Consider the following 23,054-nt stretch of genomic DNA (forward strand, 5'->3'; position numbering starts at 1 on the left):
TATCTATATATATATATATGTATATACATATATATATGTATATATATACATATATACATATATATATATATATATATATATATATATATATATATATATATATATATATATATATATTGGGCCAGTGGCGTAGGCCCCCCCGAACAAAATTTCTGGCTACGCCACTGGCTGATATGTATGTCATCGTGCTCATATTTCACATGGAGGCCAAATTCTTTTCTGTGACGTAGACGGGGTGCTGGCGAATGTGTTGGGAATCTGCTCGGCCACCAAGCAGAATGTGCGCTGCTATACGTTCTCGGTGACAAATCGCACAGCGCAGAAGCACAGACACAAATGTTTAAAAGAATGGGACGACAGACCGCCTGCAGTTTGCTGTGACGTCGAAATAAGAAGCACAAACAGCGACGTTTCTGTACTTTTCTGGTCAACAGTTCAGTCCGCATGGTTGCAGCACGCGTTACTTTTTTTTTTTTAATCCAAACGACGAAAACTGTGCGCGCACAAATTAGCACGGCGTTTGCGACGTTTGAATTTGGCGCCTTTTCCCGCGCACTCCATTAGCTCCGGCCGGTGCACCGCGTTACTGCGCTAAAGAAAGTAGTTCATCAAAGAAGTGAAGCAAAAAATTTTCATACACTTGCAAAGCGCAACAATTGTTCTGTAATAACATGACATCACAGAATTTGTTATCAAATGGTACAATTTATGATAATATAAGCGTGTATTTGTATGAGTGTACATGTATGATTGCGCGTTTGCGGTGTTGATGCTTGGAGCATTCCGGCGAGTTCGTGTACGCTGTTCGCTTGAAAGCTTCCTGCTTTTCTGCGTTCTTTGTGTGCTTCGCTGTGACATCTTTGGAATATTCCTGCGTGTTGCTCGCTTTTTATGGGCTTGTTGCCTCGAAGATCGCCATGATCGCCTCCGACTCGGCGACATCAACGGTGAGTTGAGTGTTTCGAATTCCCCTTGTTCGTCCATTGCGACGCGGTAATGCCCGGAAATGAGTTTAGCGCCTGTGCGTGTTTTCCGCGCGCCTCTTTTCTAGTTTTCATTCCTAGCACTATCCTTCCGTTGCGAGAATTGGTTGTACAGCACTAGATTTGTGATATATAACGTGGAGCTTTGTCCTGGTTTAACTTTACTCTCCGCTTGTGGTGACGTAAGGCAGCTATGTGGTGCCAGCTAAAACAGGGCTGTTGTACGCCATGATTTCTGATACGGTGTTCGAGCACCGATTGAGTTAGCCTTATTAATGAGCGCATAACAATGCGACGTGAAACCATCCGATCTGTACTGTAATCGAAGATATTTCGTTTGCGCCACGCTAGTACAAGGCGTGTGAGTGAGCTGTAGCAACAAAGGGGGGGGGGGCGGTGGGATCAGCGAAAATGTATTCTGTTGCGCTGTTCCCTGCTGTTCCCTTCATGATCGAGTGACACCGCGGTGCTTCAACGCCACTATCTGTCACGCCGTGCGGCCGACGTTCGCGCGACCGGAAAACACAGAGGAGGCTGTCTCGCAATAATAAAAAATTTCAAGTGTGTTACATGCGATTCTATGCGATACGTGACATACAATAGGGGTGATGCTAGAGTGCTGCGAAATCACCGAGTTATACGCCTTGCCAACCGCGTGTGTTTTGTTTTCCACCTGTTAGCGCGCATTCAACTTTCTTTTTTTTATCTTCACCGTTCGGTGCCATCGAGTGCTTCGCCCAAACGGCTTCGCGTAGGCGCTCTGCATTCACGGAAAGGCAGATTTCATGGCACTCCAGGTCCTACTTTACTGGGATAGAACATTAAAGAAATGTAACAGCGTGAAATTTCAGCTTTTCGCACTTTAGTAACTGATTGATGTAACAAAGTTTTAAAATCAGTAAAGGAACGAGATAAATGCCTGGCATATCTGCCTTGTCGTCCCACTGTGTTTCGAGGCGGCATGTATATGTTATCGGCAACATAAACATCAATAATTAGCATTGTTTCTTGTGACCATAGAAGTAGCTAGTTATGTCGAAAAGCCATTTTTGCTTTGAATCCGAGCACTACACAGTGAGCAGATTGAAAGGGGAGCGCATCGTTGTGAACTAAATGACGACGCTTTGCCACAAGCTTGGAATAATGCTTTGTCGAAAGAGCAGGTCTGTGAAATTCTTTCTTTGAGTGTAAGCAAAACGTCAGTAGCATCAGGTAGACGGGGAGTAAAAGAATGTAACACTGTGGCTTTATATGAAGAAGCTGCCTTTAATATGTGGCCATAACAGTTAAGTAGATGCGTGGAAATAATTTTTAAAATAAGTAGAGGAATGTGAAATAAATTATTTGACAAGCTCACACTGCCATTGGCAAGAGCGGCCACACTTTCGTGTATTCGATGACTAGTCATTTGTATCCGTCCATTTATGTCAGCCTAATGGTCCATGTAGCTCTTTTGATTGTCGCTTTTGCTGCATCGTGGCTTCACGTTTTAATACTGACATCTTTTTTCAGATTCAAAGTGAGCTGGGAGACGCCCCAGCCGGAACGCTAAAGGTGAATTCTTTGGTCATCCATTCTGTAGCGTCACCATGATCAAATACAGTGATGCTGTGAAAATGTATTGCAGGAAGCAGGAAAAAAAACAACATTGCTGATGCAACTGCAAGGCAATTGCTCCAGTGATCAATTGGTGCAGAGTGCCTTCATTAGGAGACATGGTGCCTTTAAGCACTCAGCTGAAAGACTTAACAACTGCACCGGGACTAGGAGTGAATTTCAGTGTCACTTGTGAACATATTAAACGCAGAATGTGTCTTTTTCAGTGTATATGCCTGATATGAAACTTAGTGTGGACGTTAGTGGTCTACATGAGTGAACATCTTTATAGTTTTACCAGAACGAAGGTATAATGACCTATGTCATACAGCAGTGCACTGCTAGAGGTATCAAACCAGAACAGCAGCACCCTTTGAGAAAGTTGGCTGAAGAACGAGCAATGATCGGGGCTTTCTGCATTTCAAGGGCCAAATTCCAAAAAGATTGATGCTGAGCTGGATGGTGCGAAGTGCCGGTCACCACATGCTCTATCTTGGCATTATGTCTTGTTAAGATACAGAAATTGTATCACTGCTCATAAATTGGAAATTGGGAGGTTGAGGGGAAGTGGAAGGGCTCCCCTCTGGAGCAGCCAGTGCATGCCCTTTGCTATACTGATAATCCTGCCTTAATGAGAACCAGTGATGCATGTTAACCTATTACGCAGCCAAGTGCATTCCTTGTTTTGTATTAAGGGGACACTAATGACACCCTAAATGAATTTAAAATAAAGCATCATTTTAAATATCTATTTCTGTAAATTTCTTGGTAATTGCTTGATTATTGGAGAAAATAAAGCTCAACGTTCAATTTTCTGAGTATCGCCCCAAAATCTTTGTGCCGACATCTCATTGTCACGTCGTGGATTTCAAGTATTTTTACAAACTTGGGTTGTATTGTTTCAGTAAAAGTTCCTGACGGTTGTTAAGTTTTTGGAATACGATGAAGAACATATTTATGTGTAAAAAAAAATTGCTGCACCTGAACAGACATCATCAAAATCCATGACGTCATAGCAAGCGGGTGTGGTAACTTCAAGGCAGCTCTGCCACCAATCTTTCCTCTAGCTGCTTTTACAATTTACTCAGCCTCTTGTCACGGTACGAGTGAATCTCTTGAATTGTAGAAAAGTCATTTACAGATACATCTAAAATAATTTTTCTCTTTAGTGCTTTCTTGCCATAGTTGCTTAGGGGTGTTGGCACAGCGCCGCTAAGCACGAGGTCACAGGATCAAACAACCGCATTTTGATGGAGGTGAAATCCAAAACTGCCCATGTACCTTGCAGCCTGATTTGGTAAAAATTAATCCAGAGTTCCCCACTATGGCGTGCCTAAAGCCTGTTTCACATGCAAGCGAAAATGCTTGCAAATCCTGCCGCCGCGCCGCAGAAATCAGTTTCAAGCGGTGGCGGGAGCGGCAAGGTTCGGGCAAGTTGGAATTTCATCGCAGCGGCAGAGCGGCAGCACTGCTTCCGAATGGCCCACTTCGACACTTGACCAGCGGAGGATTAGTTCTGGAAAGCCTGCGCATAGGACGATGTTTATTTACTTGCTACGCGTGGTACAGGCAACATGCCAAGAGAGCTTTTCAACGAATTGTTAAATTGCTAAGCGCAGGATATGTATTTATAAAATAAAAATTTGAGAGGCAGGGACAAAGCAATGCTTATGTTGGTAGTCGCAAACTACCGAAACTGGCTGAAAGTGCTGTGTTTTATGCCAGCAACATTGCTATTCGCAGCAGCGGAAAATGCGCGGCGGCAATGCATGTGAAACGAAACTTCGCGAAAAGCTTCGCAGCGCCGCGCCGCTGTTCGCTCCATTCGCTGAATCGCTTGCATGTGAAACAAGCTTAAACATCAGATTGTCGTTTTGGCACTTAAAACGCCGAAATTTAATTAATTTAATTTTACTTTAGTGCTCCTTTAAGCGGTCGAATTCATGATCTCTGCAAAAACTCATGCTCAAAGTATTTTCCGTAAAGATTAAATAAACAGTAGATATAAGTGTCTATTTATATTTTGAATTCTGTGATACGTGATGACTATTAGTGGTACAACGAGACAGAATTGTAATACAATGTGTGACGGCACGATGATGCACATCGAGGAAATGACCGAGTCTCCCTAGAGGTCCCTGACATGGACATCAACTGACTGTCCACAAACTTCTGAGTTCACTCCGTGATCTTGTGCAGCCTGTGCGTTGCGTGTAGAATAATTTTATTGAGATTTAATTTACTGTCCTTGCGGCTTATGTACATTTCATACAGTGGAGTGGAATCTCGCATTACTTCTGGAGCACAGCAAGCGAACGTGATGTGTAGTGGTAATCTTAGTAATGATCGACAATCATGTCCCACTTCGAGCTCCTAATGCTGCTTGCCAACACAAGCAGCAGCATATGCTCAAGATAGCGTGAAAGAGATTCGTTGAAAAGTGGCATATGCCCAGGGTCGCATACCCAGTCACCTAAGCTGTTCCAACGGTTGATATTGAACTCTTCCCTAAACATAGCAGCCCGATCTCCCCATTAGACCATGGGCTACATATTCACACAAATGGATGGGACAATCGAGACAAACACCTGAAAATATGAAGTATCCCAAGAATGGTAATCACAATAAATAGTACTAGATGTGCATTAACGCAAGCTCTTGGGCCAGTTGGTGCATGATGAACTTGAAAACGGGGGGTACCAGCAAAACAAAGGACGCGCACACATGGAAAAGGCGTTAGACAGGGACAAACGCTGGTCCGTCCCAATGTCCGTCCATGTCTAATGCCGTTTCCTTGTGTGCGTGTCATTTGTGTTTCGCTGGTACTCCCCTTTTTCAAGTACTAGATGTTTGGATACTTTGGTTTATTATTCTTGTTTGTGCTGGATTGTTTTTTTGAAACATGTGGCATCCAGACAGTATCAGAAGCTTGTAAGAAGTCAAGTTTAGCGTTCTAGATTTGCAACAGGTACTTTTGTAATTTATTTGCAGTAGGGCTGTTGTGTGAATGTACTTGAAAGGCTTAAAACTGTTTTGCTAACATTTACTTAAACATGCAGGTTCACATAGGCTGTAAGAGTGCACATTCAGAAGGTTATCCTGGCCCAGCTTACTATGGCCTGCCATGGTGGACCAGGAAAGTTTGCAAGGGCCTTGCTTCACCATGTGTTCACAGAGGAGGAGCTCATGGGCCATTTGGGCTTTGGAAATAACACCAAGGGGCAACAGAGGCTCTTGACCCCATCAGGGTCAGTGCTGTTATAGGCAAGTACCATATATCCTTTCCGGTTGCATTTTTACATTCACATTTTTTTTCTAAAATTATGAACTTGCCATTGGCATAACAAACGACTTTCATGTAGCCCGTGTGTGCAGTTGTGTGCTACAATAGCCTACCATTTGGAATGACTGTTCATATGATCTTAAGTGCCTAATGCCGCCATACTCAAATGCTTCTAAAATTTAAAAGCTGCCTTCACTGCCGAAAGTTTTTAGCATCTCCACCAAATAAAATGAGCTGCATTTGTGCATTAGCAGTGCTACTTGGCTGTCATTGCAAGGAATAGTCTGTGAAGCACGCTCCAAATCTTTTGGCATGGAGGACATGGTTAAGTAGCCTGAAAGTGTTATTCTAATACACGAATTGTGGAGAAGCTATGCTCAAGTGTGGTTACTGCTCAGCTCGAGCAGGAGCACGTTCACCAAATTGCAGAAATCAAAACAGCTCTCCATGTTCTGAGATGTGAAACAGTAGTTTCACCAATTTTAACAGACCACATCAAATCAAAGTTGCTCCCATCTTGAAGGAGGTCCATGTGATCCGACACCGAAACCTTTCAGCAGAGGGAACCTGAGTGGTGTGGCAATTTTCTTCTGGTAGTTTCAATCAAAGAAACAACAGGGACAGAGTTGCCAGCTTCACTGTCAACAGTACTATGTTTAGTGGATGCTTACTTATTCTAAGCACCTAACCTATGACTCGTATTTATTAACATGCACTTTATCACTTTGTATTCTAAGATATGAAAAAAATATTATGTGGCTTTTCCCCATATACTTCAATAAATGGAGAATAGGCTCTTGGGGCCTAATGTATAAAGCTTCTTACAGACCGTCGGACATGTCCACTACTCCCATTCTGAAATTATTAGAATTGTTTCCTGCTTCCTTACTTCACCTACCTGTTAACAGGGTTATAACAGGGTTATGAACCATTGCCAAGTAGATTATGGGCTTAAATTTATCAAAAAGATGAATGGGCTTTTCTGTCGCTCTTGTTTAGCCCGTTGAGGATCACATTTTGGGGAGAAATATGCCTCTAATTTAGGAGTTATATATCTTTTGTGGTGTGCACATACTCAAAACTTTCGAATTGAATAGTGTCCTATTCAATTTAGTCTTTGAATGGTCACTATTTGTAAATGTGAGTATTATTCTAATATTTTGAAACACCAATAAAACATGAAATTTGAGCCAAAGTACGGTAAATTTTCACCTCCAATAACATAGTATAGACATAAAACGTAAGAACTTGTAAGAATAGCAGACCAGGCTACGTTACTAAAGTAGCTATACTTTAGAGGCTGTACAGCAATCATTTATGCTTACTGAAGAGTCCTGTGCATGTGAAGAAACTTTTTGCTGCTCCATTTGTGTTTTTAATAAACAGCTCTTCATAACATAACAATGACAGAAACTTGCTAACTTTAAGAATAGTAGTATGTGAACCTCATCTTACATTAATTGTGATATCAGCTGTTCATTATTCAGAAGCTATCCAATATTTGATTTGCTTCTGGCATTATTCGGTTCAGTCTCAAAAATCACTTTTCGCGCATCCTTAATATTTTTATGCAGATTTAAGTTCTTCAGGGCGACTTTCCGAGAAAATAAACTGGTAAATAATGTTTTTAAATAACAATAAAGTGGCAATACCATTTCAGTATTTGCAGTTTTACATGTTTTATTTTTTATGCAGGATAAAGCAGCATAGTTTTTTGTGTAATGAAACTTACAAAAACTTGTGGCAACACTCCCAAATTAGTGCAATGACAGACACCAAGGAGCTAAGTGAAAGATCAGTTTGGGAGAAGCCCAAGGAGCGACAGCACTATAAGAATATTTTCTAGAAGTCTCAGAAGGTTGCAGCACCTCCAGTGGGATGCTAGGCAACACTTTGTTCTGAAAAGACAAATTTTTTCAGAACGTTCTGTCACAGCCACAGATGTTTGGCAGTGAACTCTAAAAGGGTTAAAGAAGTCAGTCCTATGGCATATGGCTCTTAAAAGACAGCATTTCTTCGTATCTGTCACATTCTGCATGTGTCATGCTAAGCAGCCTGATGCACAACTACACGGAATCCTCATTATAACAGTAATTCAGTCGTTGAGGCAGAAAACATACTTCGCTGTAAGCAGTGTCTTCTTTAATGTAGAAAGTCCTAAGTCATTGTAAGGCGAGAAGTACGTTCCGATTGCATGTGAACTCAGGAAACCTAACATCAAATGAAGCTACACTCAATTCTAGTGACATGACACTATTGTATTAGGAGCATGGAAAAGCAGTGAAGTGCTGCACATTTTAATTATGAAGTTACAAGAAATAATTTTAGTTGTTAGTTCAGGGTTCTTTATGAACGACATGAATTTTTTTCACCATTTTTTTCTCAGCAAGCAAAGTTCACATCTTTGACATTGAAGATATTCATAAAGTTATATTGCTACAGTGTTTTGTTCCTCTTTGCCCTTTCCTGCATTTGACACTTAGTGGAGTCCTGTGCCACACTAAATAAATTTAAATGGTCATGCTGTAAAGCTGTACCCGTGGAAAATTGGAATAAAGGAACACAAATACATAAATCAATTTCATTATAACGAGGGCATATTGCATGCCATTCTTTTGCATGTGGAAGTTGCTGTTTAAAACTTCTTCTGGCTTGTTTTTGCAGGCTTCACGTGTCGCAAATTTCCTGGTACCAACATGCCCTATGTAAAGAACTCTGGCCTCGCTTCTCGCATGGGACCCTGCCCCTGAAGCAACTGCCCCTGCCCCTTCACCTCTGAAGAGCCCAAGTTGGACAGCTCAAACCAAAACACAAGTGTTGTGCTCTTGTAACTCTCGACATTCTTATGTTTTATGTTAGTCTCCTGAGGGACCCAATTTGGATTTCTCATATGAGCATACAAATGTTGTGCCTTTCTATGGCTTGACATTTTTATGTTAATATTATTTATGTTAATTATGCTAGTCTCCTGAGAAGCCCACATTGGATTGCTCAATCCAGAATACAAGTGCTGTGCTTTGTTATAGTTCACTACATTTTTATGTTAGTTTTTGATATGGTTCCATTAAGGATAGTGTTTCCTTATTAATATATTTTTTAAGTATCTTAAGTCATTTCATGCCAAACCACCCAACAATTTTTTCAAGAACTGTTCCATTATGGCAAACCATTTCAAGTTTGCTTGATTTTGAGTAGGTACAGCGAGAAAATGTTCGAGAAAATTTGCTTTCATACATACTCTTAAGTCATTACAGGGCAACCAACCAGCGTTTTTTTTGGCCATCACAGATATAGTTGAAGCTTCGAACTCTTGCTCCCCATTTATTTTCCTTCACAAAAATTTTTTTGAATTTTGGCAAAAATTTATTGTTCTTGCCCAGCTAAGCTAGAAGCCACTGATACACGTTTCTTCTGAAAGGGAAATTGTATGATCCAGATATTCAGATGGTGTTCATGTCAAGAGACTGAAGTGGTGACTGCCAAAATTTGCAAAGTTTGAATTTTCTTCTAACGTAGGGAAATACAGAAGGCACAAAATGAATATAAAATCAGACTGGTTCACTTGGTATAGCTGCAAAATATTTCAAGGCTTGGAGGTTCAGTTGATCAGCTAAAAAAACTAAAGTTGAAATTTTTTGCAAGCTTCGTGTTGAAGGTAAAAAATTAGCTTTGGTGGTTGGCACAAAAATGTGTCACCCATCACTACACAGCCGTACATGTCTGCTATGCATGTGACAAGTAACAAAAAGTTATTATTCTTTAAGTGCGATATATTATTTTTTATAATGTTCATTTGTGGATCACACATACAGCATAAATATATGAAGCCATGTCATCTAGCAAGGAAAGGTTGTTAATATATTAGCCACAGGAACTACTCAACAAACTGACTGCCTTTTTTATCATTACGAAAGCAGGTGACGTCAAGCGCTGCTGCTGCAGTCTCAACTCGTATTTTTTTAACATGAACGCAAAAAGTGGTCGCCAATGGTGTCTGACCACATCAGACTGAACATGGCACATATGACTTTCATAGATGAGCATGTTCCAGTTCTGAAACAGTGGTAGCAAACAACACCACAAGAATTTGTTCATACTCATGTAGGTTTTCAGTCTGAATTATGAAGGTGTTTTCTACTTGCATCATCATTGGGCTTCAGGGAGCAGGGCACAAAATGTCCTGCTCCCTCTATGTTGCATTGCAATGCGACATGCCCTTTAAGATGCTTTGTATGAACAATATCAGTGCTCTTTCTGGATTTACTGTCTACATAATAGCTGATATTTCTTTTTCTAAACTGCATGGAACATATCTTTTAGCACTGCAGGATTCCCTCACATATTTATTACGTACAAGGTCTGTTAGAAAAGTATTCGACCTTTTTTTGCGAACACCTGATGAATATGAAATAAGCACGTTTTCATCAGCCGCCCTTGAACCTTTGTGCGCATGCACGAATTTTTTCCCACCTGCCAATATCGTGAATTGCTGAGACGCAGCGTTTGAATGAGGTAGTACAGTGCTCTCGTCGGTTTTTTATTGCAAGGAAAATGGCAGAGCGACTGGAGCAGTGCTACTGCATCAAATTTTGCCAGAAACTGGGCGACAGCCAAGTGGAAACCATCCGGAAGATTCAGACTGCTTTCGGTGACTATGCTATGAGCAGCACACAGATTAAGGAGTGGTACAACCAGTATAAAGACGGCCACACATCAGTTGAGAGCGAGCCACACTCCAGTCGGCCATCAACATGCCGAAATGACCAGGTCATTGCCGAAGTGAACCCCGTGGTGATGCGGGACCGTAGTGTAACTATCCAAGAAATTGCGGAAGAGGTGGGCATCAGCACATTTTATCCACATTCCATTATCACCGAAGATTTGGCCATGAAGAGAGTTGCGCTGAAATTCGTTCCCAAGCTGCTCATGGTGGAGCAAAAGCAACTTCGTGTTGAAGTCTCACAGACATGCTGGATTCCACAAACAGTGACCCCAACTTCATGAACACCAAAATCACTTGTGACAAGTCTTGGGTGTATGTTTACGACCCGGAAACCAAATCCCAGTCGTTACAGTGGAAGCATTCCACACCATAATCACTTGTGACAAGTCTTGGGTGTATGTTTACTTGGGTGTATGTTTACGACCCGGAAACCAAATCCCAGTCGTTACAGTGGAAGCATTCCACACCATAATCACTTGTGACAAGTCTTGGGTGTATGTTTACGACCCGGAAACCAAATCCCAGTCGTTACAGTGGAAGCATTCCACGTCGCCAACCAAAGACCGCTAAGTGTGCAGCAACGTCAAAGTGTTGCTGACTGCTTTCTTTGACTCCCGCAGTGTGGTACACCAAGGATACACACCACAGCGTCAAACAATCACTAAAGACTACTACAGGGATGTCCTCCATGGCCTATGTGATGCTGTATGGAGCATGATACCGAAGTTGTCAACAGGAAATTGGCACATCCATCACGACAATGCTTTTCTCGCACTTGATTCAGACTTTTTTGGCGAAAAACCAGACTCCTGTAGTTCGACAGGCTCCTTGCTCTCCTGATATGGCGGCCTGAACTTCTGGCTGTTTCCCGAAATCAAGGGGCCATTGAAACAAGCGTGATTTCAGACAAGAGAAGACATTATGGCTGCAACGACAGCTGAGCTAAAGTCCATTTGGAAAGAGGCCTTCTCGGAATGCTTCTAACAATGGCAGCACCGCTGGGAGGAATGGCTGGATTCCCAAGGAGACTATTTTGAGGGTGATTAAGTTTCCAACGCTTCAGTTATGCCAGTTTTTTTTCTTCAGCCAAAGGTCGGATACTCTTCTAACAGACCTCGTATCGATATTTTATGTGCAATGGCTGTATGGTTTGCCTGGCCCACACCAAACACAAGCCTCGTTGCATTAGAGCATGTGTCCCTTGGCAATCAAATGCAGACCCTAACACCGCTTCTTTGTCATCCGTGTTGCATACGAAGCCGACTTTGTCGTCTGCATTCCCGGCCAGCAAGCTGTGCGCACCTCAGAGAAAAGTCGGTGCTGACAAAATTTCAAAAAAGAATTTCTCGCATTTAAAAATGCCTTTTTTAACTTCACACATGCAAAGCAGACTTGTAGAGCTATCCAATAATGTATCACATTTTTTCGCCAACTACGAAGGCTGTTTTTTCCTTGAACATGAAGCTTCTTGCAAAAGATTAGAATTTTTTTTTTACAGGCGATCAACTGAACCTTCAGAGCTTCATATATTTTTCTGCTATACTATGTCACCTGGGGTACCATTCTGTATTTAATTTCTGTCCTGTGAATTTTTTCTGACGAAAAAAAAAAACTAACGGATTGCAATTTGACTCATTTTTGCCGGTGCCAAAAGCAATTGAAGTATTCAAATATTTGAAAAATTGGCTATTTTGGCAGTTTCATCACTTCACCGTATTTCCACGCACACCATTTGAAGGCCTCGATCAATACAATGTGCATTTGAATAAAAAAAGTATTTGAAGCATTTGAAAAAAAATGAAAAGCTAGAGGACATTTGATGTCCTCTAGCTCAGCTGAACAGGAAAACTAAACTGTCACCTAAAATGCTACAAAATATCTGGCAAAAATAAATAAAGTGGGTAACGAGCTTCGAACTCTAGTAAACATGTGGCAATGTTTCAGATATATGTGCGGTGTCAAAAAAATGCTTGTCAATTCGGCATGGAATCGTGTACCTGCAAGTGCATCTGTGCCATTTTTAGAGTTCAGTAAAAACGGCATTTTACATAACTTTGTAAAAATGGTTTATTGCTATCTAAAATACATGAGTAAAATTAATAGGTATAAGTCGGCTTAAATTTAATATGCAACGAAACATCTCCAGTAATGGCGATGATGTGCCTTTCATGTTTACATAAAACCATATCTTCTGAATTATTTCGTTATTTTTTGTGGCAGCGAATAAAATTGAAATGGAACTCGCACAAGGAGCAATTTTGCTGTATTCCAGCACATCTCTAATAGCTGTCCTTGTTTCATATGAAAATCTGAAGCGGTTAATATGAATAAGTTGCTTGATTTGGAATTACCTGTGCAGGAACGTTATCATGGCAGAAAACACAACTGGATCATGCAACAGCAATGCAGCATAATAAACTGCTCCCATAAGCATCACTTATTGTGATTGCCATGTTTCAAAAGTATGTAAGGTTTACTGAAATTGGCGCACACCATTCAACCAACATATAAGGATTGTACAGTGATCCTTTTTCAGTTTTACAGATATTTAAGTTGTCTGCCAGGTAGCATAATTCTTGTTCTTGAGCTGGATTATTCAGAGGTGGACATTACTAGCACAAGAAATGAAAACATTAAACTGATTGTCATAAATTTATTAATTCACTTATAACATCACAACACATATTTCAGTTTGCAAATTGTAGCCAGTGAGTTTTCAAGACATTCACTTGAAATTAATTTCCAAGATGACACCAGTTTCGAAATTTTTCCATAAATGTGAGAGAAATACATGGGCATTCCAGTTACTTTTGTGCTTTGATGCATAACAGTGCGTTTTGTTAAAAAAAGTAAGTGCTACAGCAGTGCATTTCTACAGCCAGTTTGATGGCATGTGTCTCGTTACTAGTGTCATTCTGGAAATTCATTCTAAGTGCATACACCTTGTAAAATTACCGGCTACAATTCGTAAAAACTTTATTAGGAACTGAGTTTTTGTTAATCAGCTGACTATGGTGTCTTGTTTCTCATGCAAGTAATGTTTGTCACTCTGTATCTAGAATTATGTTAGCTGCAACAGTCAGTCTTCAGTTCCATGAAACTTAAAGATAACCACCCTGCATATCAGGTCTCAGTTGAGTGCTGTGGGCACAAGCAAATTGTGCCATGGTTATAGTACCACTGGCTACCTAATAGAGAAAGCAAGTACCTTTTTTGAGTGTTCTTATTTACAGTCATGTCAGTCTGCTTGTACATTTTTTTATTTAGGCATTTATTTTTTAAAATTTATTTCTTTTGGTAAATGTGTTTTACTTGAGAGCCACACTGACTACATCTTCAGTATTCAATTTTGTTATGGTGTCAAGCTGCAGGAAGTTTGTACTGTGCGATAGTTTTTAAGAAGTTTCTGATCTCAAACTACAAATGGTTGTACATTTACACAGATGTGTGGTTACAAATAAACAGTTCACCTAGAAAAATGGTTTTTGTCTGCATCAGTTCAGCACTCTTGATTTTTCAGAGGACCATTCACTCTGACAATTGAAAAAAGTGGCATAACAGTACTGCTAGCAGTTTTACAATATGGTTTATTACAGGCAATATAGGAGCATGCTTTTGAGCCCAAGGTGACAGAGGCCTGCGGTACAAAATGCCTCTATTTAAATTTTATCCCTATCCTCTCACAGCAGACATACCACCATGACATCAAAGGTAATTATATGCAACATAGCTCAGCAGTATTTTAAGGTAAGTGCAGGTTTAAACTGCTAAATACCCAGTGGGGCATAAAGGGCTTTCAACGTAATTTGTGTTGATGTTCAACAGATCTGCAACATTTCTTCCATGGGGTTTCAATATTGACGAACTACACATTTCAACAATACCTCCATGGGCTTTCAATTGAGACTCAACACATCTGCAACAATGCTTCAATGGGCTGTCAACATTGACAAACAGCACATTTCAACAATACCCCAATGGGCTTTCAATTTTGAGCTTCAACAATGCTTCAATGGGCTTTCAACATCGACAAACAACAAATTTCAACAATACCTCAATGGGCTTTCAATTTCCAGCTTCAACAATGCTTCAATGGGCTTTCAACATTGACAAAGAACACATTTCAACAATACCCCAATGGGCTTTCAACATCGACAAACAACACATCTTCAACACTGCTTCAATGGGCTTTCAAGAGTGAAATACACCATCGTTTCAACGATATGCCAATGATCTTTCAAATTGAGAGGCCACAATGATGTTTCGACAAAATGTCGCGGGCCAATTATCAACACTTGTCAACAATTTCCTCAATGATGTTTCAACAATTCCCCAATGATCTTTCAAGGTCATTTGTTGACGTTGACCAATGATATTTCAATAACCTTTCAACAATTTTTTTTGTAAGGGAAGATTTACATATGTAATGGCTACCTAAAACTGTTTTGGCGCCCGAGGTCTGACAGCAATAAAAGAACTCGCACTCCGCATTCTGTTGCGTGAAGAAGACGGAAACATGAATGGAGTGTTGCTCCGCAGTTTTTTACAGCGAATCTGTCGAGGGCTACTTTGCCCACTATCGTGTCCGCGTGTAGAAAAAAAATTCCGAAGATAGTGCAATGCGGGCCGACCCGTGGTGCAGTTCGCCATTTTAAGGAACCCATATACACAGCTTCGCTAGTCATCCTTCTTCACAAAGTGGGTGGGCACTGAGTTTCATTGTCTCTTTTTCTATAAGAATACTTCCCGTAAATCTGTGTACAGGACGCCGGACGGGGCAGATAGGTTTTATTTGTTTGAAGCGGCAAACAGGAAGTTTACATTTGTTCTTTTTCCGTCTGCGTTTCGCAAGACCTACTGATGGAAAACTATATGCGCAAAAATACGCACGTGACATACATGCTGCTTAAAGAACAAGAAAAATATTTGTTCTCCAAAGGGAACCATATAATAACATAGAATGAAAACGTGCGCCCTCCCTGCAGACACACTCACTGAGCGGCATGAAAAAAAAAGAAATATGAAAGAGAAAGAAAGGCAGCTACTACTAAAGCATGAATACATGTCATAAGCAATTATAAATGCAATTTGAACCATCGAAAAACGTATACCAGCGCGCGAAATAGTACGAGTGACCCTTCCGACAAGTACCGCCAGCACTTTCCAACAGCGCGACCTTAAAGGGAAGCTGAAGAGTCTGTCGAATTCAATAAGACGCTCATATACGGATGCGGGAACCTTATAAACCATGTCGGTAAAATTTGGGTTTTTTTTTCAATTAGGAGCGACGTAATCGTCGGTTGAAATTGCGCTGTAGCTCCGCCCCCCTTTGAGTGAGCGAGCGGAGCGGAAACCGGAAACCGCGGTGTTGTGACGTCAACTCTGCTTCGTTCCTTCGCAGCGTCCGCGACCGTGCCTGACCGCGCTTGTTTCTGCGTGCGTGCCATCGTGTATCTGCTTCGATCGACCCTGCATTCCTTTGTTGGTGCGTCTGCGTGTATGTAGAGCGGTAGTCAACGTGCGTGGTAGTCAACGTGAGTGGTAATCAACGTGAGTGGTAGTCAACGTGAGTGGTAGTCAACAGATGAAGGTCGCTACACGTACCGCATGAACCGGGAAGCTTTTCGCGCGTTTAAACCGTCTTTGTAGATTGCCGACAGCTTTGGACAGCGCACAAATGCCGACGATCGCATCCCCGCTTACGTTCCACGAGGAGGCATGCAGGAACACAACACTACAGTTGTTTGACCGAAAACTAGCTCACTAGATCACCGAAAGATCGCCGAGATCACTAGATCGCTTTGGAAAAAACACACTCACTAAAGAGCATTTCCAACACGAGGAGATCACAAGGCTTTGCTTTCGTTCGCGTCTAAAGCACTGCTCGCACCAGCATCGTTTGCTTCTTCGAGAGGCCGGCTCTTCGCAATCGGCTCGTACATGTAGGGAGTAACGCCGAACTCCTCAGAAAGACGCAGTCTCTCTAAATTTTCCATTACCGTCTCAGAAAACAGCACCAAACTACCTGGCACCGCGCTTCATGTGTAGCGGCAGCGGTCGGCAGCGGCAGAGTTGACGTCACGACGCAGAGTTGACGTCACAGGCGGAAACGAGACGCACGAGCTGGGCGTGTCCGCTGCTGCACTTTTCGTCAAAATAAAATATATTTGCGCTTTCTTTCGCTCAATTTGGATACGATATTCGAATTCGGAGGGTTGAAAACCATTATGTACAGATGTTCACTCATTTTTTCTGGAAAACCTTTCAGCTTCCCTTTAAAGGGCCCCTGAAATGGTTCGGACAAATTTTGTAGACGCGTAGGGTACAGCTAAAGTTGATCATTCCCACCACAACTTGTGTGAAACGTCTCATATTAAGAGAGCTACGGACGATTACAAGTTACCCTCCTCCATAGTCATGCATTTTCTCCTCAACTCGTTCGCCGAGTGATCGGGGCTAAGCTCCGCCTTCACTGGCTCTGCGTCATGGTGGCACGTCGTGTCGTCGACTTCCGGTTCTCTAGGAGCGAGCGCGCCAAGCCTCTCCAAACTCTCCGACACCTGCTCGGCAGTGAACCCCAAGCGAGAGCTAACGAAGCAGAGTGTCTTGCGAGCATTCTGTCACAGCGCCGAACGTGTCCGGTGTTCCGGTAACCACAGGCGAGCTGGGCGTTTCGACGGATGGCTGGAGGCATAAACTCAAGCTGATGAAGGAACTTTAGCGTAAACGTACGTGAGCGGCCTGATCGGGCTGCCCGGTCCAGCCACCTGTTGGCGCAGAACTCAACCAGCCAAACAAAGCGCTAATAGTGCTCTAACCAAGTGCAAAACATTTTAAGCATTTACAAAAACAACGTGTTAACCATTACACTCCTACGAAAAATTTACACCAGCAGCAAAGAAGAACACATTTCGTTACTGCTACTGTGTGTGTGGTTGAGCTCTGTGCCACCAGGTGGCTGCACCATGCAGACCATTCACATTTGCGCTTCTGCTCATCCCGTGAAGCGACACGTTCAAACGGCCAGTCCCTGTCTCCTTGCGCTTGCGTTTACCCGAATGGGGAACCAGAGCTGAAGTTTTCACTACACCTACAGCGCCGCCCTGGCGGTCAGAACGTTCACAGCTCAGCCGCTCCCGCGGACGAAAATTGCTACTGGTAGTGGCGTTGCGTGCCCTGAAAGTCGAAGGAAAACAAAAGGATGCCGACGATACTGTTGCGTATACAAGTGCCGCAACTACGTCGGGATGAGGGAGGATGTATCCTTCTGCGTCTTTCCATCTAAACCCTACGAACAAGAACGGAGGCGGCGTTGGATACAAGCAGTCAGGCGAGCGGAGCAAGTTCCTGTCTTGTCGCCCTGTCAAGCGGTGTCGGGCTGGTTTCTAAATCGAATTTCACGTGTGTGCTTGGTTTATTCGACAGTGAAGACGGTCAGCCGTGGCAGCCAGTACCAAACAGCAGAATGACTGCAGTCGGCATTTCGTCGGAAACAAAATGAGCAATAGCATGCACCATCCGGCATATATGTACCAACCATTTTTCCTTCGCAATACCACCGCCAAGCCCCTTCCAATGCCACCGCACGAAGCGAACGATACGAAAAGTAAATATTATCCATTCATTGCCAAGAATTATGTGGGAGGGAAGCTACCTTGTAATATGCGTTGTGTGCGCATACTGCCGGCGCACGCGCGACTAAGCCACCTATGTGTTATTTAAAATGCGCATGCGGATGAGGACTCGGCGCTGAGATGCATCCGGTAAATTTATGTAATTAGTGCTAAATGTATTCAGCGTTGTTACAGATCCAGCAGCGGAGCACTCAAACCCTTGCTTGCGTGAGTCAGCTGATGCGATAAAGCTTTACTCTCCATTGACTGCAGTGGCGAAGTAACATCAGAATTTCCTATGTCTAATCAGAGAAGTATGGGATGTCTTCAGGCCAACTAATACTTCCGAAACCATACCGCAGCACGACCGGAGCCATAGCTGCTAGATTTGCGAGGCAGGCTGCCCAGCACGCATGGAAACGGCACACGCGCAACCATTAAAGAAACACACGTGCTCGCCGCGACACACTGTGAAAAATATATAAAGCTTAAAAAGCTTCTTTCGTCATTTCTTCACTTGATGGCGCTAGGTTCTTTACGAAAACTGTCCACTTGATGCGGCGCGAAAACGGAAACATACGAACTATAATACGGCCATGCACACGTGTGTCGTCTAGTCGAGCGGCTGGGATATGCCGCGTTTCGTCGCCAGGGCGGCGTGCAACGCACTCTTTTCGACGCGCCGCCTATCCAGCGCTGGTTCCCCATAGGCAGGTTGCGAACGTAGTTCCCGCGCCTACTAGGGCGCCCCTCGCGGCGGCGAGCGCGGAACCGGCAGGATACGACCGGCCCGCTTGCGTTCGGAAAGCCTGTATGTGGACTGTTTCGCGCGGAGCTGTTGCCTTTTCTGAGCAATGCCGAAGTGCAACCCGAGCTGTTGAGTAGTGGGCTGCAACAGCACGTACACCAACTCACGAGGAACAAAGTTTTACAGGTTTCCAAGCCGACCGTATGAAGCAGAACGGCGTCAACACTGGATAGCGCTCGTCAGACGGCATAAGCTGTTTTATGTTCCGGCGTTATGTCAAGTGCGTTATAACACTGAATCCTTTGCTTTTACAGCAATGATGGCAGCAACGAGACACCTGCAGTCAGTGGCGTAGCTAGGTCGTCTGGCACCCGGGGCCCATAGGTCTTCTGTCCCCTCCCCCCTCCCCCGGGTTTATTCGAGGAAGGTGAGGTTATCAACAATTTCCGTGTGTCTCCAGACGTATATGACACCCCCACACAGGCCCCTTGGACCCGGGCCCCCCCCCCCCCCCTTTGCTACGCCACTGCCTGCAGTGCGTACCAAGATATGCAGCAAACTAAGTAGTTTGTTCCCACACTGTACTGCAGTAAAGCTGTGGAACTCTTTCCCAATCCTCTCCCATTCAAACAGCGCTAGGGCTTGCTGAGAGATTTGAGGAGGGGTTGCAGCCGGCTGAGCTGGCATACGCCCTTCGGCGCCCAGCATATTATCAACGAAGGGGCAGTTGAGATAACCAAAATTTTTGACAACGTGGTTTATTGGAACCTCCTTTGCACACACTGAAAAAATCGCACTTCCAGTAACTTGGGCGAAAATATTTTCCCAGCGTAGTCTAACACAACTGGTAAGTTCATCCCCTTTTTTGTGTGTTTCGGGAGAGCAACGTTAGAATACCTCTGGTAGGTCTTACGAGTCGCTCGTACGCTCCACGTTCCTGGATGAGATGTTTTGGATTCGTATTTGCCGTCCTGTATGTACAGGGAAACTACCGCGGCGTTCTTGCACTTCGCTGCGATGCCAGCACGGCAATCGCAGCTCCCCGCTAGGATTTGTCTGCTGTCGCCAATCTTCAAGAATCAATGTCGCCTATAATTTCATGCGTCCACACCGTAGATAACGAAGTAACTTACGCTGAGCTTCACGCATCTCGCTGGTGCATTATTTTTCGTTTGCGGAATAAACCTAGCAGTCACTTCCGATTAGTGCGAGTTCAACACTTCCCTCACGTCGTAGACGTGCCCCACTTCAAATAGACGACTTCCTTTCTCTAAATTCTTTTCACGAAAAAAGCTATGAAGATCTTGTAATTCCCGAAACCCGGTTAAAATTAATATCGGCACGCTGTTTAGCGCCATCGCTACCGTTTGGCAGGACGCCAAACACGCAGCGCGGGCTGCTGACGCCGTGAGTTATCCTACCACATTCGCGCAACTATTCGTCAGATGGCGCTAGGGGTCGGAAAGACAGGGCGCCGCCTATGCACTTGCAACCTGCCCATACCGGACTCATGAAACGCTGTTGTGGTCGTAACCTTCCGGTGTAAAGTGACGGCCGCAAACGCGCATATCCTGGCGGCGATTGGATAGCGGTAGTCCGATGCGCTGCAGCCGGTCCGCTCGTCTGCTGCCTTGCAGAGGGACAGGATGTCGCAGCTTGACATATTGCCAGTCGCTACGTTTGCCGTCCACAACGCTGGAAAGTCGAATCATGATGCTTGCGAAACGACTGAAACCGACCCTGACCGCGGAGCTCTCGTCAAAATGGAGCACGTTGTAACACAAGCAGACGACGCTTGATGTGTGCCGGAAGTGCTTAAGTGTAGTGTAAAATTGTTCTTGTGCATTCTCTTTGTGTTACTTTCCTTTTAGAGGAACATATTAACTAACATTACAACTATTACGAGCATCGTTTGTTCACCATAAAAGTGCAAAAATTATCGATGACGCACCCTGGGCAACCAATCGGATAGCTCGCCCTTCTGACGTCAATTGCGTGATTTGCGTCATATGGGTAAGGGGGGGGGAGGGGGGGGGCTGAAAATTCCGCCGAGCAGTGTGCTTCGATCGGTAGCGATCTACATTTTTAAAACCTTATAATGGATTACACGCTTTACGCGCAGCACTAGATGCGCCAGTTAACGACCAGAAGGACCTACTCTAACGACTCAATACATTTGTACAAATCCTAAAAATCAGGGTCCCTTTAATGCGGCCCAATCCACTTCGAATGCAGCGCCGCAACAGTATTTTTCGTCGTCGCGGGCCTCACTACAAAGCATGCCCCACGCCAGCCGCTCGTGCCACTCTACCGTATTCTAGTAAACTCGTGGAGGAAGGAAAATACTAGGAAGGAGCGTCACGTGACAATTTTCAAGTTTAGTCATAAAGCATTGCGGATTGGGTTCAATGGGCTGATGGGAAATAGGTCCTTACGTGATAGGCAAGCGGTAGCTTCAGCCGGCTCGCTTTGGTTGAGTCTGCTGCGGGGTTTAGGAATACGCGCACATAGTCGGCGTGGCAAACGCACGCCGAGGTTGAGTGAAGTAATTGAAGTGTGGGACGCAGTCGAGTCTGTGTTACGCCAGTCAGGTAAAACACCGAACCACCAAGCGCCGAGCAGTGCAGACGTGGAAGCATCGGCTCCGTTTCTTTTTCCTTGCTCCGCTCGCCAATTTTGAGAGTACAACAAAAAGAAGCACACCACTAGATCCGCGAAGCAACGGCGAATCGACTGACATCAAGATTCGAGGTGGGGCTTGTATTTTCACAATTTATGGAACTTTTTCTGCTCCTACACGCCGAGTTGAGCTTAGCGGAGCTAAGCTTAGTGAGGAGTGGCCTTTGTTGGGCCTAGTAAGCCCACCTGCCCGCAGGGATGGCGGATACAAACATGGAAGATGAAGATTTTGCTGGAAATGAAGGGAACAATGCTCAGGATGACTTCGGCTGGCAAGTAGTGGCTGGCCGAAGATCATGAGCTAGCACAAAGGCTGTGGATGAGGAGAGTACATTGCCACGAAATCCGCGAGAGCATGGCGTCAAGGGAACCGCTGTCCGTGGAATGGTTAAGAATCGGATTATGAAAGCTTCGAGGATGCCTCAACTGCCTGAGGTGCACAGAAAGATCATTATACGACCTCGAGGAGGGCTCAATTTGAACAAGGTGAGCACCACCACGATTGGTTCCGCAGTCATCGAGGCGTCCGGCTTAACGGAAGAGGAGGCCCGTGCAGATGCTGTCTGCCCAAACTTTACTCAAGATATCATCGTAGTCAGCACACCTAAGCCCGAACATGCTGCGAAGTACGTTAGAATAAAATCTTTCAATATTATGGAAGCAGAATATGAGGTAAATGCATACGAAGCTGCACTACATGCCACATGCAAAGGCGTGATCTGAAGAGTGGACATCAGAGACTCTTAAGCTCTGATAACAAGAAATATCGTGCATGACTTGAACCCGCTTGCTTTGGCTGCCGAGCGCATCAAGACGTCGGGATCGGTCATTGTACATTTCGATGGACTCAAAGTGCCCAATTTTGTCAGGTACGGATCCACACTAGTGAGATGCTACCTTTACAGGAAGCAATTCGACGTCTGCTTCACCTGCGGAAGGGTCGGGCACCGCTCTGATGTGTGTCCAACACCAGACTTCGTTCAGTGCAGGTTATGTGGAACTCGCAACCCAGGAGATGAACATGTGTGTGTACCTAAGTGTAAATTTTCTGAAGGCGATCACCCTACCGGCGACAAGTTTTGTAAGCAAAAATTTCAAATCCGTTACGTCGTACGGCTCCGTCGAAGAAAGCGCAACAGGACTCGGTCGTCAACAAGGGCGCAGTCGGAGGCGCAACAGCTGGAGCCCAACCATCGCCCCGAGGACAGGGAGCACTCACGCTCCAGGAGTCGCACCAGATCCAGGCATCGTTCACTGTCCAGGGAAGAAGACGCTCCAAGTCAAGGGAAGCGCAGGTGCGCTTCGTGCAAAGGGACTCAATACCTGGCGGGAAGACGCGAGGAACCACCTGGGCTGACAAAGTAAAAGGTATGGTCGGAGTTGTTGGGGGCGCCTCGGCTGCTGTGGGTGATGACAATGATGCCAGAAT

General features: G+C 44.1%; 1 long non-coding RNA gene across 1 annotated transcript; it reads left to right on the forward strand.

Moving 5' to 3' along the window:
- Positions 1–739: 739 nt before the first annotated feature.
- LOC135907050 (uncharacterized) lies at positions 740–14,092 on the forward strand. Its single transcript, XR_010565876.2, has 4 exons — positions 740–947; positions 2,496–2,537; positions 5,639–5,843; positions 8,527–14,092. It is a non-coding gene; the product is annotated as an uncharacterized lncRNA (long non-coding RNA).
- The last annotated feature ends 8,962 nt before the right edge of the window (positions 14,093–23,054 follow it).

Source organism: Dermacentor albipictus, unplaced genomic scaffold (genome assembly GCF_038994185.2).
Source record: "Dermacentor albipictus isolate Rhodes 1998 colony unplaced genomic scaffold, USDA_Dalb.pri_finalv2 scaffold_14, whole genome shotgun sequence".
NCBI classification, from domain to species: Eukaryota; Metazoa; Arthropoda; class Arachnida; order Ixodida; family Ixodidae; genus Dermacentor; species Dermacentor albipictus.